General features: G+C 40.2%; 1 protein-coding gene and 1 pseudogene across 2 annotated transcripts in view; both read left to right on the top strand.

The window, feature by feature from the left end:
- The first annotated feature begins 5,045 nt into the window (after nucleotides 1-5,045).
- Nucleotides 5,046-7,263, top strand: LOC147023306 (zinc finger protein 862-like; annotated as a pseudogene).
- A 3,765-nt stretch (nucleotides 7,264-11,028) lies between these two features.
- LOC147023304 (claudin-7-B-like) overlaps nucleotides 11,029-17,442 on the top strand; it is a 103,809-nt gene continuing 97,395 nt past the window's right edge. Inside the window, exon 1 of one of the 2 annotated variants that reach the window (XM_085888555.1) lies at nucleotides 11,029-11,203. The gene's annotated coding sequence lies outside the window, so the exon portion shown is untranslated. The remainder of the gene's footprint in view (nucleotides 11,204-17,442) is intronic. The other variant, XM_085888554.1, reaches the window with a different exon arrangement.

The raw sequence follows: 17,442 nt of genomic DNA, 5'->3' as shown, positions 1-17,442 counted from the left end.
GTGCCCTGTACGTTTTGTTTAAGTATAGTGCGTGCCCGTACGTTTTGTTTAAGTATAGTGCGTGCCCGTACGTTTTGTTTAAGTATAGTGCGTGCCCGTATGTTTTGTTTAAGTATAGTGCGTGCCCGTACGTTTTATTGAAGTATAGTGTGTGCCCGTACATTTTGTTTAAGTATAGTGCGTGCCCGTACGTTTTGTTTAAGTATAGTGCGTGCCCGTACGTTTTGTTTAAGTATAGTGCGTGCCCGTACGTTTTGTTTAAGTATAGTGCGTGGCCGTACCTTTGTTTAAGTAGAGTGCGTGCCCGTACGTTTTGTTTAAGTAGAGTGCGTGCCCGTATGTTTTGTTTAAGTATAGTGCGTGCCCGTACGTTTTATTGAAGTATAGTGTGTGCCCGTACATTTTGTTTAAGTATAGTGCGTGCCCGTACGTTTTGTTTAAGTATAGTGCGTGCCCGTACGTTTTGTTTAAGTATAGTGCGTGCCCGTACGTTTTGTTTAAGTATAGTGCGTGGCCGTACCTTTGTTTAAGTAGAGTGCGTGCCCGTACGTTTTGTTTAAGTAGAGTGCGTGCCCGTATGTTTTGTTTAAGTATAGTGCGTGGCCGTACGTTTTGTTTAAGTAGAGTGCGTGCCCGTACGTTTTGTTTAAGTAGAGTGCGTGCCCGTATGTTTTGTTTAAGTATAGTGCGTGGCCGTACCTTTGTTTAAGTATAGTGCATGCCCGTACGTTTTGTTTAAGTATAGTGCGATACAAGTTAGAAAGGTGAAATAAACCATTTTGGTCGCTAAAGGGGCCCAGAACCGTTGCGGGGTCTACATGGTGAAGAAGCTGACAATCCTCTTTATTTTATTTTCAACGCTGCATTTAAAATCTCCAATTCAATCATTCTAAATCACGCAGTTTAACGAGACACCTTATTCTGTCGGTCTATCCTTCATCTTTGTTCTCGTGCAAACGGAAAATTATTCGGATGATGGCGGAAGAGAAATTTCTTCCGGAACGTTATTTTTACTAGTAAAACTTGCAAGCCGCGGCTAAGCTACAAAGCCTAAGCCTTTTTAAATCGGATTTTCGAGGTAATCTCATTACTACCCTGTAGATAGTGTACAATCTGAGAACAGAATTCAAAAATAATTTTCCGTTCGTTTGTCCGAACCGCTGAGGTGAATTTTGCATATTTTTCAACAGCTACCTTTTAAAATCTATAATTTAATCCTCACAAGTCCGACGACCGAATGATACCTCTCGTTTTGTAGGTCTATACCTCCCCAAAGTCCAAGTACCGATGAAAAAATTATTTACATTAACCGCCGCAAAAGCGAGTGAATCAGCGCATTTTATTTTATGTTTCCCAAGTATTCAAAGCTAATTTAGTCGCCAAAATACCCACTTTCCTTCGATTTTCACCCGGTTTTCAACGTTGGGATTTAGGCCACTGTTATCGACTGCGAAATATGAAAACAGAATTACAAAATATCTTTCCGTTCGTTCGTGCGAACCGGTAGAGTGAAACCGCGTCATCCTGCACAAGCTCCACCATCTCAATCAGCATACCAGGCCGCGAAATATTTTATTGGCTTATAACTCGACGGTGCAAAGTCACAAAAATTAAACACACACATCATTGTGCAGGTAATAATATCAGGCATCCGGCGATATAAGTTTGAAAGGTGAAATAAACTATTTTGGTCGCTGAAGGGGCCCCGAGCCGTTGCGCCTTACACTTTCCGAGGCGTGGCGCTCGGGGCCATGAAGCCGCGATTTCTTTAAACACTCACAAAATGACGATACAAAGTCCGAAAACGTCCCAACATACCTCAAAATGTCCAGGTCACGTTCCCTGTTAGTGGGTGAACAATCCAACGCTTGGCAAATTCTACTTCGCAATGATAGGAAGAGCCAACATTGAAGGATCAAAAAGCGACGTCGCTATGGACGCTTGGCCGGTAGGAGACAATGGCTTGGGAAGCACGGATTCTCACTGTCTGTTGAATTGTTAACCTATTATCATAATAGAACTATGAGACCAATAAAACTTTTATAGAAATTTAAAAATTTATTCTTGTATTTGAGGAGCATCTCGGCCTGGTTGTACTAGAGCAGCTCGTTTTGTGTTATGTAACTTACGTTCAATGAAAAAAGTGTGGGGGGGGGAAATCGATATGTTGTCCCCCCTTTGATAAAAAGTGGGGGGGGGACATGTCCCCCCTGTCCCCAACCAATCGACGCCCATGCCCGGCACCCTGGCGATGTCGAGCGCTGGAGGATTTGTATTTTGAATGTACCTCTACTTGTTGTACACCGCACCTTCCAAATTCCATATCCAGCAATGCATTACATCATCACCTGGCACCAAAAGAAGGGAGTACTCAGTTTTTACTCTGTTTGGTACTTGCGAAAATCGAAGATTTTCAAGTTTATTGGTCAGTCGATTTTGTTATTCCATGTTTGTCTGTCTGTTAATCTCCTACAGGTCACAATTTAAAAGCGATCTTCACGAAACTTCAATGAGTTGCAGAGGTAGTCTCAACTGAGAAGCCCATTGATTTTGAAGTCAAAGGTCATCTTGGGGTCAGATTTCTAAAATCGACATTTTTTTCATCCTATTGACTTTAAAGTTGAACAAGATTTGCACTGTGCATCACTGAATTTGGGGAACCAACTATTTTGAGGCCAAAAGGTCAAAGGTCAACTCAACATCAAACTTCTAAAATCATCAATTTCAATCTGAAATATAACAAGTTTTCATCCGATTGACCTGAGCTTTGATTAAGATCGTCAATTTTAATCTTATTGAAATTGACAATTAGATGTATCCATAGCAAGCTTTGGAGAGCAAATGGGAGGGGGGTGGATTTTGCAAGTATCTTGCTCTGCAGGCCGTTTTCTTGTTTGTTTGTCTGTTTGTATTTATGTTTATCGCCTCGAGGTGGCAATATTAAACTGATCTTCACGAAACTTCACCACATGGTAGAGTTTGTCAAAAGCAAGAAGCCTATATTTTTGCAGGTCAACATAGGCCAAAGGTCAACAAATTTGTCAATTTTCAAAAATACACAATATTTATCCAATGGACGAGAAAATTCAACAGGATTTGCATATCAGGTCACTGAAGTCAACCACCAATTCTTTTTGAGGTCATCATAGTCAGAATTTCTAAAATTGTCAATTTTCATCCGATTGACTTGAAATTTGAAGATGAGCTGCATATTTGGTCGTTGAATTCAACCACCTATTATTTTTTTAGGTCAACATGGATCAAACGGTCAACAAAGGCCAAAGGTCAACAACTTCGGTGAGATTTCTAAAATCCTCAATTTACATCCGCCTGACTTGAAATTTGAAGAGGATTTGCATGTCACATTACTGAATTCAACCACCAAATATTTTTGAGGTCAACATCGGCCAAAGAGTCAACATAGGCCGAGTTTCTAAAATTGTCAATTTTCATTCAGTTGACCTGAAATTTGCAAAGAAGTTGCATATTTGGTCATTTAATTCAACCAGCAATTACTTTTGAGGTCAAAATTGGCCAAAAGTTTAACATCGGCCAAAGTTGAACAATGTAGGTGAGATTTCTAAAATCCTCAATTTCCATCTGATTGACTTGAAATATAAAGAACATTTATATTTTAGGTTACTGAATTCAACCAGCCAATAATTATTTTTGAGGTCAACATCGACCAAAAGGTCAACAACTAAGCTGGAATTTCTAAAATCCCCAATTTTCATCCCATTGATTTGAAATTTGAAGAGGATTTGCATATCAGGTCACTGAATTCAACGAAAAAGTATTTCTGAGGACAACATAGCCCAAAAAGTCGACACAGTCATTTCTTAGATGGTCTATTTTCATCCATTTGTCTTGCAATTTTAAGAAGATTTGTGTATTTTGTCATTGAATTCAACCACCAATTACTTTTAAAGTTCAAATTGGTTTATGGATTTCACAAGTCTCGTGGTACTCGCGCCATCTTTCTTGTTTGTTTGTTTTCTTGCTCTCTTGTTTGTCCGGGTGATATCTCAGCCATCCTTTGAGAGAGGAAGGTGAAATTTGGGGACAAATGTAAAGATGTGCTTTGGCAAAAACAGTATTTTTTATTTTTTGATTATTCAATTAATTATTGTCGATTTATTAATGCCTTATTTATTTTCTTTCTAATCTGGGCAATATCTCAGGCACCTTTTGAGCTCAGAAGCTGATATTTGGACATGATAGTGATCAAGTTATTTGGCTATAAGGGGTATTTTTCATTTATTGATTAATCAAGTAATCAATCAGGGGTGCAAATTAACGACCACCCGGTCGCCAATGGTGCCTAACTTTTGTGCTGGGCGGGTAGACAATACTGCCTTACCTGCCCGGCTGGCGAATCACCGGTGATTCCTGTTATTTTGTACATTTTTTACTAGCTTCTCTACTAGTTTTCTCAACTAGAACTACTGTTTTTGTCCGCAGAAATCCGTAGCAATCACTGGTAATTCTGCGGCGGCCATTTTGTCTGTTTTCATCTCGTTCCAAGTCACGCGTGGTTGCGCAAGATTTGACGGTTTGGAAGCATTTTCTCATTCCCAGGTTGGTTAAATGAGTGAATTTGGGTGAATGAGTGAGTTTCATGGGTGAGGTTAGGTGAATGAGTGAGTTTGATGAGGCCTTTGGGTTAATGAGTGAGGTTAGATGAATGAGTGAGTTTGATGGGTGAGGTTGGGTGAATGAGTGAGTTTGATGGGTGAGGTTGGGTTAATGAGTGTGTTTGATGGGTGAGGTTGGGTGAATGAGTGAGTTTGATTGGTGAGGTTAGGTGGATAAGTGAGTTTATATGTGATGTTGGGTGGACGAGTCCCACCATTGTCCATCACCCACAACTCCCCCCCCCCATCGTCCATCAGCCACAACCACCCCATCACCCACAAAAATGCCCCCCAGCACTACTTACAACCCCCCTGCACCCCCCCATCACCCACACAATAAAGGTCCCCCCCATCACCCACTACCTCCTCCTCCCTGCATCATTCCCCCACCCCCACCCCACTCATCAAACTCACTCATCCATCCATCCAACTCACTCATCCACCCAACCTCCTCCATCAAACTCACTCATTCTGCAAACCTCCTCCATTAAACTCACTCATCCAACCAACCTCACTCATCCAACCAACCTCACTCATCCAACCAACCTCATCCATCAAACTCACTCATCCAACCAACCTCACTCATCAAACTCACTCATGTGAGTATATTAAAAGTGTTTGATATCAAATTTGTGACTTTTGTCTTAAATAAATAATTTCAATATTTTGCCATAAACATGATAAAGTATTATACTATATATTACGTACCTGACCTTACCTTAATGATGAGTCCTTATTTTTCTTGCAGACTTGCATGTTTCTGAACTCCAGGACCACTGACCAGTGAGTATTGTTATAGTACAGTGACTGTAGGCAGTCGCAGCATGTGGAACTTCATCAAGAGAGTCAAGCCTCCACCAGCAAAAAAGTCAAAACAAGCTGATGATGAAAAAAGAGAGAAAGCACACACCTATGAGAAGAACAAAAGGAAACGACAGTGGAATCCTAAATGGGCTGTGGATGAGGCAGGAAAAAAACGAGAGTGGCTCAAATATGAGCAGTCTACAGATGAGATGTTCTGCACCTCTTGCAGATAATATTGTTCCAAAGAAGCTCTTCGTAAAGGCCCATTTGTGGTAGGGACTTCTCATTTCAAATTGAGTCTATAAAAGATCACGAAGACTCACAGGGACACAAACTGTGTCAAAATATAGTTGAAGCAAAGAATGCCCCCATTGAATACAACTGCTGCAGAGAAAGCATTGACATCTCTTAATTCAGCAGAGGCCTCAAGGCTGAACCACCTGTTCAGAACTGCTCATGCCATTGCAAAGAAGGGAAGACCATACACAGACTTTGTATGGATATGTGAGCTTGACAAACAGAAGGGTCTTAACATTGGACAAACATATTAAAATAGGACTCGGGCCAGAAATTTTGTGTCTTGCATTGCAGAAGTTGAACGCATCAAATTGAGAGATCATGTTGCTCAAGCCAAATTTTTATCAGTCTGTTCAGATGACACGGTGGGTGAGCCATGTCCAGCGTGCTCTGGAGCATTTTCTTGATGGTTATCGGGATATTGTGCAACATCTTCAACAAATTCAGAGTCCTGATGCTGTTTGTGTAAATAAAGATCAGCAAGCGAAGGCTAAAAACTACTTCAAGCATTCTACATCACTGGACATTGTGAAGTATGCTGCTTTCATGTCAGATGTCCTCCATCATATTGGTGCCCTTTCCTGTAAGATTCAGATTAAAACTGTATCTATTGCAGAGATTCACTGTTCTATCGAGTCAACAAAGATCTTGTTGGAGAGGATGAAAACACGACCAAGTCCCCGTTTGCTGAAACTTGATGGCAAAACAAGCTTTGAGGGAAATGACATGTCTGGAAATGATGCTGCATTCATTTCCTCACGCAGGAAACTCCTGGATCAGTTATTGATGAGTCTCGACAAACGTCTTGTGGACGTCATGAATGAAGGCATTATCCAAGCCACAAGTCTGACCAGCTTCAAATTCTGGCCGGATAAACAGAATATGACAGAATTTTGTGATAATTTGGTGGATGCCTTGGTGACACATTTCACACCAGCTTTGGAGGCTGCAGGTGCAGATTCAGTCAGGATAGGGGATGAGTGGGCTGTGTGAAAGTCCTTTATCTACAGCAAGCCTGAATGGCAGGAAAAACTCTGCAAGCAAACATGGCCTGAACTGAACCGGTGTTTCAGCAGTGAATGTCCTAACCTGCTAGCTTTGATTGACCTGGTGTTGTCTTTGCCTGCATCAACAGCTGAATGCGAGCATGGCTTTAGTCACATGAAACGCATCAAAAGTGACCTTCGATCTACCCTTAATTCAGATGCCCTGAATGACCTTATGCTCACTCAGCTGTTGGCACCAAGTGTTCGCCAGTTTACACCAAAACAAGCTGTTGAAGTGTGGCTCAAGAAAGGGCCGAGACAAAGGCGGCCCAACTTCACTCGAGGTAGTAGCACCAAAAGTCATCCTGACAGTCTGACTCAGAATTTGTCAGATAGTGACTCTGAGAGTGATTCTGAGTCAGTCTATCTCTCCCATTCTGAATCAGATTGAATTGTTGTGACTCTGAGTGATGAATTTGTTGCCATTATTATTGATTTTTGTTCGTTGCCAGTTCATAAAGACAGTGAGTCTGTCAAAGTTAATTAGGCCACCTACAGTACTGTAATAGTAGAAGTGAGTATATTAAAAGTGTTTGATATCAAATTTGTGACTTTTGTCTTTATTTTATCAGGACGGTAGAAATTCTGCTGGGCCAGTAACTTTTTCTAGTCACCAGCCCTGCTGGCCGGTGGATAAAAATGTTAATTTGCACCCCTGTCGATAATGCCTGGTGTTGGCTTAATGGTTAGGGTGCCAGGCATGGGATCCCAAGATTCTGAGTTCAAATCCTGCTATGTCAATGAATTAATACCAGGTGGGGTTGACTCAGCCTGTCATCCTTCTGGGGTCAGCAAAATGAGTACCAGCTTGCTGGGATGATTCGTGCGTCGGAGTGGTGACCCATCCAGGATTGTGCCGAACAGCCCAGGAGACTGCTTAGGCAGCACCAATGCTCTGCACAGAGTATGGTCCCAATGGATGGATGGATTGGCTTAATAGTTAGGGCTTGGGATCTGAGGGTACTGAGTTCAAATCCCACTTGGCTGTTTAATTTATACCAGGTGGGGTTGAATCAGCCTGTCATCCTTATGAGGTCGGCAAAATGAGTACCAGCCTGCTGTGATGATTGAGCCATTTGAGTGTCCTGCGTCGGATAGTGACCCATCTAAGATTGTGCCCAATAGCCCAAGAGACTGCTTTAGCAGCACCAATGCTCTCTACAGACTATGGTCCCAATGGATGGATAGAATTAATCAATTTATTTATTGTTTGTCCAGGTGATACCTCAGCCATCCTTTGAGCTAGGTAACTGAAAGTTGGGGACAAAAGTGAAGATGTACTTTGGCAAAAACAGTATTTTTATTTTTTGTTGAATCAATTAATCAATAAATTATTATCGAAATTATTAATAACTTATTTATTTTCTTTCTCATCTGGGCAATATCTCAGGCAACTTTTGACCTAGGAAGCTGGTATTTGGACAGGATAGTGAACAAGTGATTTGGCTGTAAAGGGTATTTTTAATTTACCGATTAATCAATTGATTAATTTTTCATTTTTTGATTAATTTCTTAATTTTCAAAAAGTTACAGATTCAGATGAAACAGTGATGGTTTTGGTATGCTATTATGTGTATGGTATGGTATGCTAACCAATTGAGAAAATTATTTTGCAATTATTTGAGGGAGGAGCGGGATATTGTAATCGTCCGGTTTGTATGTCTGTTTGTTTGTTTGTCTGTCTGTCTGTTAGCAACTTTACGGCAAAACTGCTTCAGCAAACACTATCAAATTTAATCCACAGGTGGGCAATGAACCTTGGACGACCCCATTAACTTTTGGGTCCAATTGGATCAAAGGTTAAGGTCAAGGTCACGAAAAGATCAAAATCGTTTTTTGCTCATAACTTCGTCAAAAATGATCTGATTTACTTCAAACTAAGCTTATAGTGAACCTTATTCTATTTGTCACTTATAATCCTACCCATTCCTATAGTGAAAAATGCATATTTGTGAAGATCGGTAGGGTCCGAAGTTTTGGGGGTCATGGTCATCGGTTAAAATTACAAGTTTTCCATTAAAACTAAAACATGGTTACGAAAATACAACTTTACGGGAAAATGGCTTGCTCAAACACTGTCAAATTGTATCCACAGGTGGGCAATGAACCTCGGACGACCCCATTAACTTTTGGGTCCAATTAGGTCAAAGGTCAAGGGCAGGTCACGAAAAGGTCAAAATCGTTTTTCGCTCATAACTTCGTCAAAAATGATCCGATTTACTTCAAACTAAGCTTGTAGTGAACCTTATTCTATTTGTGACTTAAAATCCTAACAATCTTATCGTGAAAAATGCATATTTGTGAAGAGCGGGGTTAAGGATGTATCAAATTTAAATTTGATCCCCAAAATAACTTTATGCCTTAAATGGGTGGGATTTGTTGTGCCTGGCACCACTAGTTTATTTATTTTAATTCTTTAATTAATCAATTATTGTACACTGCTCCCTCCCAATTCCATCTCCATGTGCTGCACCGTAGCATCGCCAGGCGCCCTGGCAATGTTACGCGCAGGAGGATTTGTTGTTTTTCCCCTCAGCCTGAATTGGCTCGGGGGTATTGTCGTCATCGGCGTTGTCTGGCGGACGTCCGTCCGGGCGTCTGTCAACTTTTGGTTTTCATCAATTTCGAGGAGAACGCCTTGTCCGATTAAATCCATTTTTGCTGGGTGTGTTGGGGTTGAGTAGAGGAAGGTTCCTTTCGAAAATGGGCATGCTGCGATTTTCAATATGGCCACCATCTTGAAATTGGTTTGCGTCAAGGGGCTGAGGGGTTATGCCCGGTTTGCGGAGCTATTTCTTAATTTGGCATCGGGGCAGTGTACTTTGAATGTACCTCTACTTGTTCACTTTTTTGGTCCCTTTTAATAAACTTTGTTTGCACTTTTTTTGTTGACCTAAATCCAAATATTGGTCTATCCAAGGTCGATATTAAAATTCGCCCAATGATGCACAAATGTACCATGACAAATTATTCCATGAAAATGATCATCATGGGGCCGATGGCCCTACAAACATCACTATTCATGATGATCATGATGATGAAGAAGGCAAGCCATGTTTGAATTGACCAAATCAAAATGATGGCTAAGACCCCTGTGAGGGAAGTTGGGCTGATGAGCTTTTCATGAAGGTAAGCCATTAATGATCTTCAAAGGGGATTTTTGACTTTACCCAATACCCAGTTTGCATTCATGCCCTCCATTGGAGTTCCCTTAGTATACATGCAAAGTTTGTGGCCACTAGGTTTCATGTTTTTGGAGTTATTGAGGACACACACACACACACACACACATTTTTTTTTATTGTAGATCAAGGGTAATTGCTGCCAATTGTGATCTCTCATCCATGACTGTCACACAACAGTTTGGTATTTAGATCATTACTGGCCTCTTGCATATTATGCACGATGTTTTGTGTAACCATTTCTGGATTCCGGAAGGAAGAGGAGGCAGTGTGCTCGTCCATGACCAGAAGTCTTGGGCCTGCATGCTCTATCATCATGTGGTTTGAATAAACTTATGCATTTATTTCTGACTCCTTCAATGCTTAACCGAATGCTTACCAGCTGAGGCATTGGGAGTTAGCCACTCACATTGTCACAAATTTGATAATACACCCCCAACAAGGTACGGTTAAGACACGAGAATGGATTGAAAACACAATTAATGACACAGGGATGAAACGATAACAGGACAGTTCTGGTATGGAAAACTCAGCTTTGATGAGCTTCATAAGGGCAGGAAAAACCAACTTCCAACACATTCAGACCTGGAAATAGAAGTCAAATTCAGACAATTTTTGTGTTTGCAACTCAATGCTATCTCTGCACCGATCATTGATCAACTGATGAATTGCCATGTTTGTTTAGATTATCTAAAAATAAAGAAGACAGTCAGAACGTTCGTGAAACAATTTTATATTGTTGAGTTTACTCAGTATTTTGGACCACTCAATATTTCCATAGATCAAGTGCAACACAGATGCAAGTTTTACCGTTTTCCTATCACCTGTTTCTTTTGCCTTAATTTATTCGAACCATCTGTCTCCTCTTATGAAATTCCATGTCGAAAACCCAGGGCATAACAAGCAAAAAGTGAGGTATGTGAACACAGAGAGCTTAAGGCAATTTAGTATGATACTGTACACATGCTTGATACGTTGAAAAGCCTCCAAAGCACAAATGAAACAAAACAAGTCCTCCTGGTTATCCACGGGTGGAGCCATTTGTGGACGCCCATTGAGGTGTCTTGTGAGGATGAGCGTATAGCAATCAGTTTAATTGCAACACTTCGGTAGCCATCAGGTTGCATATTATTGCCTTTGTACTGATCTCTTCCACTTTTGCTCTAACTCAGTTTAAGGACATCTTGCTTCTTCACCTACGGAAATTCCTTCTCAGGACGTTCTTCACATTGACGAGACTGTGAGTATCATGATGTAGGTTTCTGTTCACTATTTAGGCAGTTCAGCATAAGACACATTAGTTGTGGATTGTTACGGGTCAAGCCAGTGGAGGCTAATTATACCAATAAGGATTAAAAAAAAAATCAATTGGATGTGAAAAACAGCAGCTACAGGACCTTGATCTACAATTGAGCTCATTATAATGTGGAAGTGAAAACTTAGAGTTTTGATTATGTTGGAACCAGTGCCAAGCTGATGATCTCGTTCATTTATTACTTGCAAAATCGAAGATTTTTCAAGTATATTGGTCAGTCGATTTTGTTATTCTGTCTGTCAGTCTGTTTGTCTGTGAATTTTGTTTGACTGCCAGACAGGCAGACAGAGTAAAAAAACGTATCTCACTCCTCTCCAAGTATGTGCGATCAGGACAAATTCAGAGCTAAAATACTGTTAAACTACAGCTTACAAGTTAAAACTGATCTTCACGAAACTTCACTAAGTTGAAGAGGTAGTCAACTGAGAAGCCTATTAATTTTTACATCAAAGGTCATCCTGAGATCAAATTTCTAAAATCTGGATTTTTCATCCAATTGACTTGAAAATTAAACAGCAATTGAAAACTGCATTACTGAATTGGGAAACCAACTATCTTTGAGATTTAATGGTCAAAGGTCAACTCAAAGCCAAACTTCTAAAATCATCTATTTCAATCTGAAAAATACTCAATTTCCATCTGATTGACCAGAGCTTTGATTAAGATTCTCATTTTTAATTTTAATGAAATGAACAATTTGATGTATCCATGGCAACCATTGGAGAGGGGGGTGGATTTTGCAATTATTGAGCCCTGCATGATGTCTTTTTCTTGTTTTTTTTATTTTCCATACTTTTTAATTGTTGTATTTAAATATTTTACTCATTTATGTCATCAAAAGAGAAATTGAAGAAAAATACACAGCTATTAAATAAAAAAGATGATTGAAGTGAGGAGGGGAGGTAATTTCATGAAGAATGTTGACAAAACGAAATGGACCCACTGACTGCCTGCCTGGCTGACCGAAGGACATCGTTATGACTTTAACAGCTTTTCTCGAATTTGTTGTGGACGAGCTAAAAACACGACAACTTCAATCACCAGTCTCTGATTAAAATGTTCTCACCTACACGTTAACATGCATCACACTAACTTAATATACAAGCTTATTAGTTACTCACCCTTCCACCCCTCAAACGTAACAATATATATATATATATATATATATATATATATATATATATATATATATATATATATATATATATATATATATATATATATATATATATGAACACGTCAAAGGCATTTTAGGTGTTGACAAAGATGAAACCTCTGTAAGAAGCATGCGTGCGTAGAGTGCATATATGCGAGACATTTATCAACAATTGCGAAATGGAGTTCATCCGTGCATGTATTGTGGATGAAAATTTCCATATGCATGTAAATATTTTGTGTATAAGAATGAGTGCCATTTGTGGCAACACAGTCAACTGTAGTTATGAGCCACTCGGCTCTGAGGGGAATTCATCTACGGAGGACTAATTTTCATGATAGATGTTTGAAATTTCGATATTTTACATCTTTTATGGGGGACCTTCACCTCTGGTGGATGATTTTGGATGGCTACAGGGGATATTCATATCTGGAGTTGACTGTAATAACTGGAAAAATAATTGTATTTTAACATTTAATGTCTGCATGATCAAATGAGTGAAAAGTTTCCAACAACATGAGCAAGCTGATATGCCTGATTTAGCAACATTTTTCCCCTCAAATGAGCTGACTTTATTTGTTTAATCTTTCCTGTTAACCTGGAAGGCTTGGTTTTCTTGTTTCATTCATTATATATGATTCACAAATCATATTAGCTAACAATTTTTGCCTGTGGGTGAAGCGACATCATGTTGATGTGAAGTTGCCAGCCGCACCCTGCAGTAATGTCATGCTACATTTGTAGCCTTTTTTTCCATGCCGACATACCTCATCGAAATGTGCTTGTATGTATGTCGAAATAGACATTATTGAAGGCATTATGACAAATAAACTGCAAGTAATACTGTACATCTTCAGAAAATATGTACATTATGAAAAATGTTTATATTTATTTATACAATTTGTATAAATGCAAGTAATAACAAGAAAAAGAGCAATCAGAGATTGCAGACCCTCGCCAGGACTTGTTTTGTGTGGTGTTTGTGTAGTTTTGTGTACTGGTGTGTTACGTAATTAATAAGAGACATAATTAGAACTGCCACTTTATAACTGCTGGCACTGATGATCGGGTACCAAGACATCCCGCTTTGATCAGACACTTGACCCTGACCTATGACGTTTCCTATTATTCAATTTAATTTAGAATGGGATTAAAATAAATTCAATTCAAATGAAATGGAAGACCAAATCGGTACAGTCCTGTATTGGAGTAATCAGAAGGAACCCCAACAAGCAAAAAGCAAATATTATGTCATCAGGAAGAACCTGGATACGATTCGCATTTCAGCTCATACTCCTCTACCCTCAAACCCATCCAGGCACAGCCAAGTGAGCCTTATTCAAATAAAATAATAATAATAATAATAATAATAATAATAATAATAATAATAAAAAAAGTACCCAGATCAAAAAATTAAATAATTTTGGCTGCCAGACCATGCACCAGATCAGGTTGAAATTTAAAACATATATTCGCTATCACCACTAGATCATAATTATGAAGTTTCACGTCAATTGATTAAGCGGTTCAAGATAAAGTTTTATAAAAAGATTTTCACTCAATCCAATATGGCTGCCAGACCATGTGACATAAATTATTCGTGAATACCATGGTGTCCCCAAGGCTTGGAGAACATTTGTGTGGTTTCCCTCGATTTGTCCAGATGTTCTGAAGAAAATTATTTTTAATGGGTTTTAGGGTACATCCAATATGTCTGCCAAACCATGTGACCTATGATGTCATATGTGTGAACCTTTTGTTCCTCATGGATAGGCGGTCATGTGTGTAAAGTTTTGCCCCGATCTGTTCAGCCACTTCAGAGAAGAAGATTTATGAAGGATTTTTTTTTCAAGCAATATGGTTACCAAATCATGTGCCCGATGACGTCATCCATTTTTTTTGTTTTCCATTTTATCCCAAGATGACTCTCAAAAATTTTCATACTGATCAAATGTAGTGTTGTACATATGCAATTAGGACGTCATAATGGAGGCACCTATGACGTCAAAAAAATCACACTTATTCCTCATGAGGAGTTCTTTCCATGTGCTAAGTTTTTTTTTTTTCCTCGGTGCGGTTTCAGAGATAGAGGTCCAAAGTTTTTCCAACATGGCTGCCACACCACGTAACCTATGATGTCCTAATTATGAATAAAACATTCTTCATGAGTAATCACACCGATGGTGAAAATTTCATGTCGATCCGACAAGTGGTTGCGGAGAAAAACACAAAAGTTCTGTGCAGACAGACAGTCAGACAAACAAACGGACCCAACGTAATACCCTCTCCTTCAGCGATGATAACAAGTTTTCCTCTCAGAACAATTATCCTCTGCCCAAGGTAGATGACGTATTTGCTTCACCTTCTGGTGGAAAAATCATTTAACCACCTGGATTTCTAATCAGCTTACTTGATGAGGACTCCAAGAAGTGCACAGTTGTTGTAACACTCACAAGGGGTTGTTTTTGTTGAATCACTGTCCCTTCGACATCAAATCAGCTGCTGCCATATTTCTTTGTGGTATGGAGAATCCGCTAAGATAAATTCCCAATGTTGTAGTTTTCAAGATGATGTTTTGATCACTGGTGGCACTGATGCTGAACACTTGTGTAACCTTGAGGCAGTTCTCAAATATCTTGTCGAAGCTGGTGTGAAAGTGAAATGAGACAAATGTAGATTTATGCTCCCAGTAGTAGAATTTAGAAGTAGACTAGCCGGGAGGCGACGATGGTAGACGAGCCGGGAGGCGACATTATTGAACAATGCCACGATAGGTACAATTGAGTTAGTGGAAGCTTTTGAGGAAGCCCTACCGTAAAAACTTATCTCTTCCATCAAAATTGACCAAATCGAATAGGATTTTTTTATATGTGGTACTTATGGACATTACGCACAGTTTCTAGGAAATTAAATTGCGACAAAAAAAATCGAGAAAAAAATAAATAAATAATTAAAAAGGTCAAGTGGGCGTGGCTCCGCCCACAAGGGACGTGAGATGCCCCTCATACAAAAAGACACAACTAGACCATGATATCTAGCTTGTGTCCAAGTTTCATCAAGATCGCATCAAACGTCACGGAGCTATGCTCTGGAGAGAGTCACAAACAGACAGACAGACAGACAGACAGACAGACAGACAGACAGACAGACAGACACAACGAAAATAGTGGTCACTGCTGGCGCCCGCGAACCAAGATTCCAGAAGTAGAATTTAGAATTTTCTCATGGCATAAGCCCGAGGAAGTCTGTTTAAGCTGAAGTCTAAGAACCCTGCTCCCTAACTCTTCCTGTGAACACTATCAAGCTCAAAGCATTCTGAGGTAAGTTGAACTATTGGTTCACGGGCACCAGCAGTGACCACTATTTTCGCTGTGTGACAGCCAGCTCATACAAACTGGGAACTTTGTGTTATATGCCAGGAGCAAACAATGGAGTCGCTTCGATGCCCGGCACTGTCGAAACGGTCAGACATTGATTGGAAGAGGGTACAAGTCACTTGCTGATAACCTTGTCAAATTCAATGAACTAAGACAGTCACCAAGAACATTGCAGTCGGACAGAATGGATGGTGGTTCTGGTATTGAAGCTGCTATGGTTGCCAACGAGGCTAAGTGGCATCACACATGCATGCTCCGCTACAACAGCACAATGCTGCGAAGGGCAGAGAAAAGAACGAAGCCAAGTGTAGCAGCTACGTTGAGTGGAAGTGGTGATGCTCCATGAAAACGAACTAGATCGCGGCCTGCTAGCACAGAAACAATTGCAAGAGAGCCTTCATGCTTCTTTTGTGGACATTTGGCTGATAATGGTGGCCTTCATGAGGCTTCAACATTTCAGATTGACCGCAATGTATGGGCAAGTGCAGCAGTTGTTGAGGATAGTGAGCTATTGGCCAGGCTCAGTATGGGTGACATGGTGGCATTGGAAGCCAAATACCATACAAAGTGTTTGCTGGCCCCATACAATCGCGCAAGAAAGGTCAAGACAGATGCACAGCAAGGGACAGATAACGAACGTGTAATTTCCGGAATCGCCTTTGGTGAACTTGTGATGTACATTGAAGAAACTCACCTGGAACCAGGAACTGCACCAGTTGTTAAGCTTGCGGATCTGGCACATCTTTTTTTTTTTGTATACCTTGTCGAGGCTCGTATGAGAGCTAACACACAACTCACAGCAAGGGGGCATGAGACAAGAGGGGCGGGAGTGGAAGGGACAAAACAGTGGGGAACAGACACATTAGGTGAACTGTGGAAGGGAGAGGGATGGGGATGGGATGGGGTACATGGTGAAGAGAAGATGGACATTACAGGGACTTTCAGGAAGGAAAGCAGGGGAATTGAAGGAAGTGGGCTTGGTTGGATTATCGGGGGTAGAAAAGATCGAGGATTTGGATGGGGGAAGATAGGAGATGGTGGTGAACAGCTGTTTTGAAAGCCTGGGGGGATGAATGGGAAAGAATAGAGTGAGGAAGTTTATTCCAAAGGCAGGAAAAAGAGGAATGAAAGAGTGAAGGTGAGCAGTGATTCGTGATTTTGGTAGTTTTACCAGAAGGGGGTTGTTGGCGGATGTTGAGCGCCCTGTGGAAATGTGGTGGGGACATCTAGAAACAAAGACATCTAGTAGGCATTATCTATACAGCTAATGTAGCATGGCGGCCATATTGGAAAATGGCCGCTCTGGCCAACATAGGTACAATTTCAAGTGCCTCCATATCTGAAATTGTTTTCTCTGTAATTATCTATGTCTGTGCCAATTTTGATGCTTTTATCAAAAAATGACCAATTGGTTTGCTAATCCACTGGACTAAGAGGAAAATTATTCAAGTTATGATCAAATTTTTTTTTTAATTTATTAGGTCACAATCCAAAAAAAGTAGGTCAAGGACACAAATCAAATATCAGGTGCACAACTTCAGTGCAGATCTACTATTATTATGCAAAAACATCTTGGAAGGCCAAGCAATCTTTGAGATTCTGCATTGGTAAATTGAGCGATGACAAAAAAA

The sequence above is a fragment of the Eptatretus burgeri genome, chromosome 7, assembly GCF_056783735.1.
Source record: "Eptatretus burgeri isolate ZD-2024b chromosome 7, Ebu_testis_v1, whole genome shotgun sequence".
In the NCBI taxonomy this organism is placed as follows: Eukaryota; Metazoa; Chordata; class Myxini; order Myxiniformes; family Myxinidae; genus Eptatretus; species Eptatretus burgeri.
Note: the sequence above shows the minus strand (reverse complement) of the source record. Positions and strands in the feature narration are given on the sequence as shown.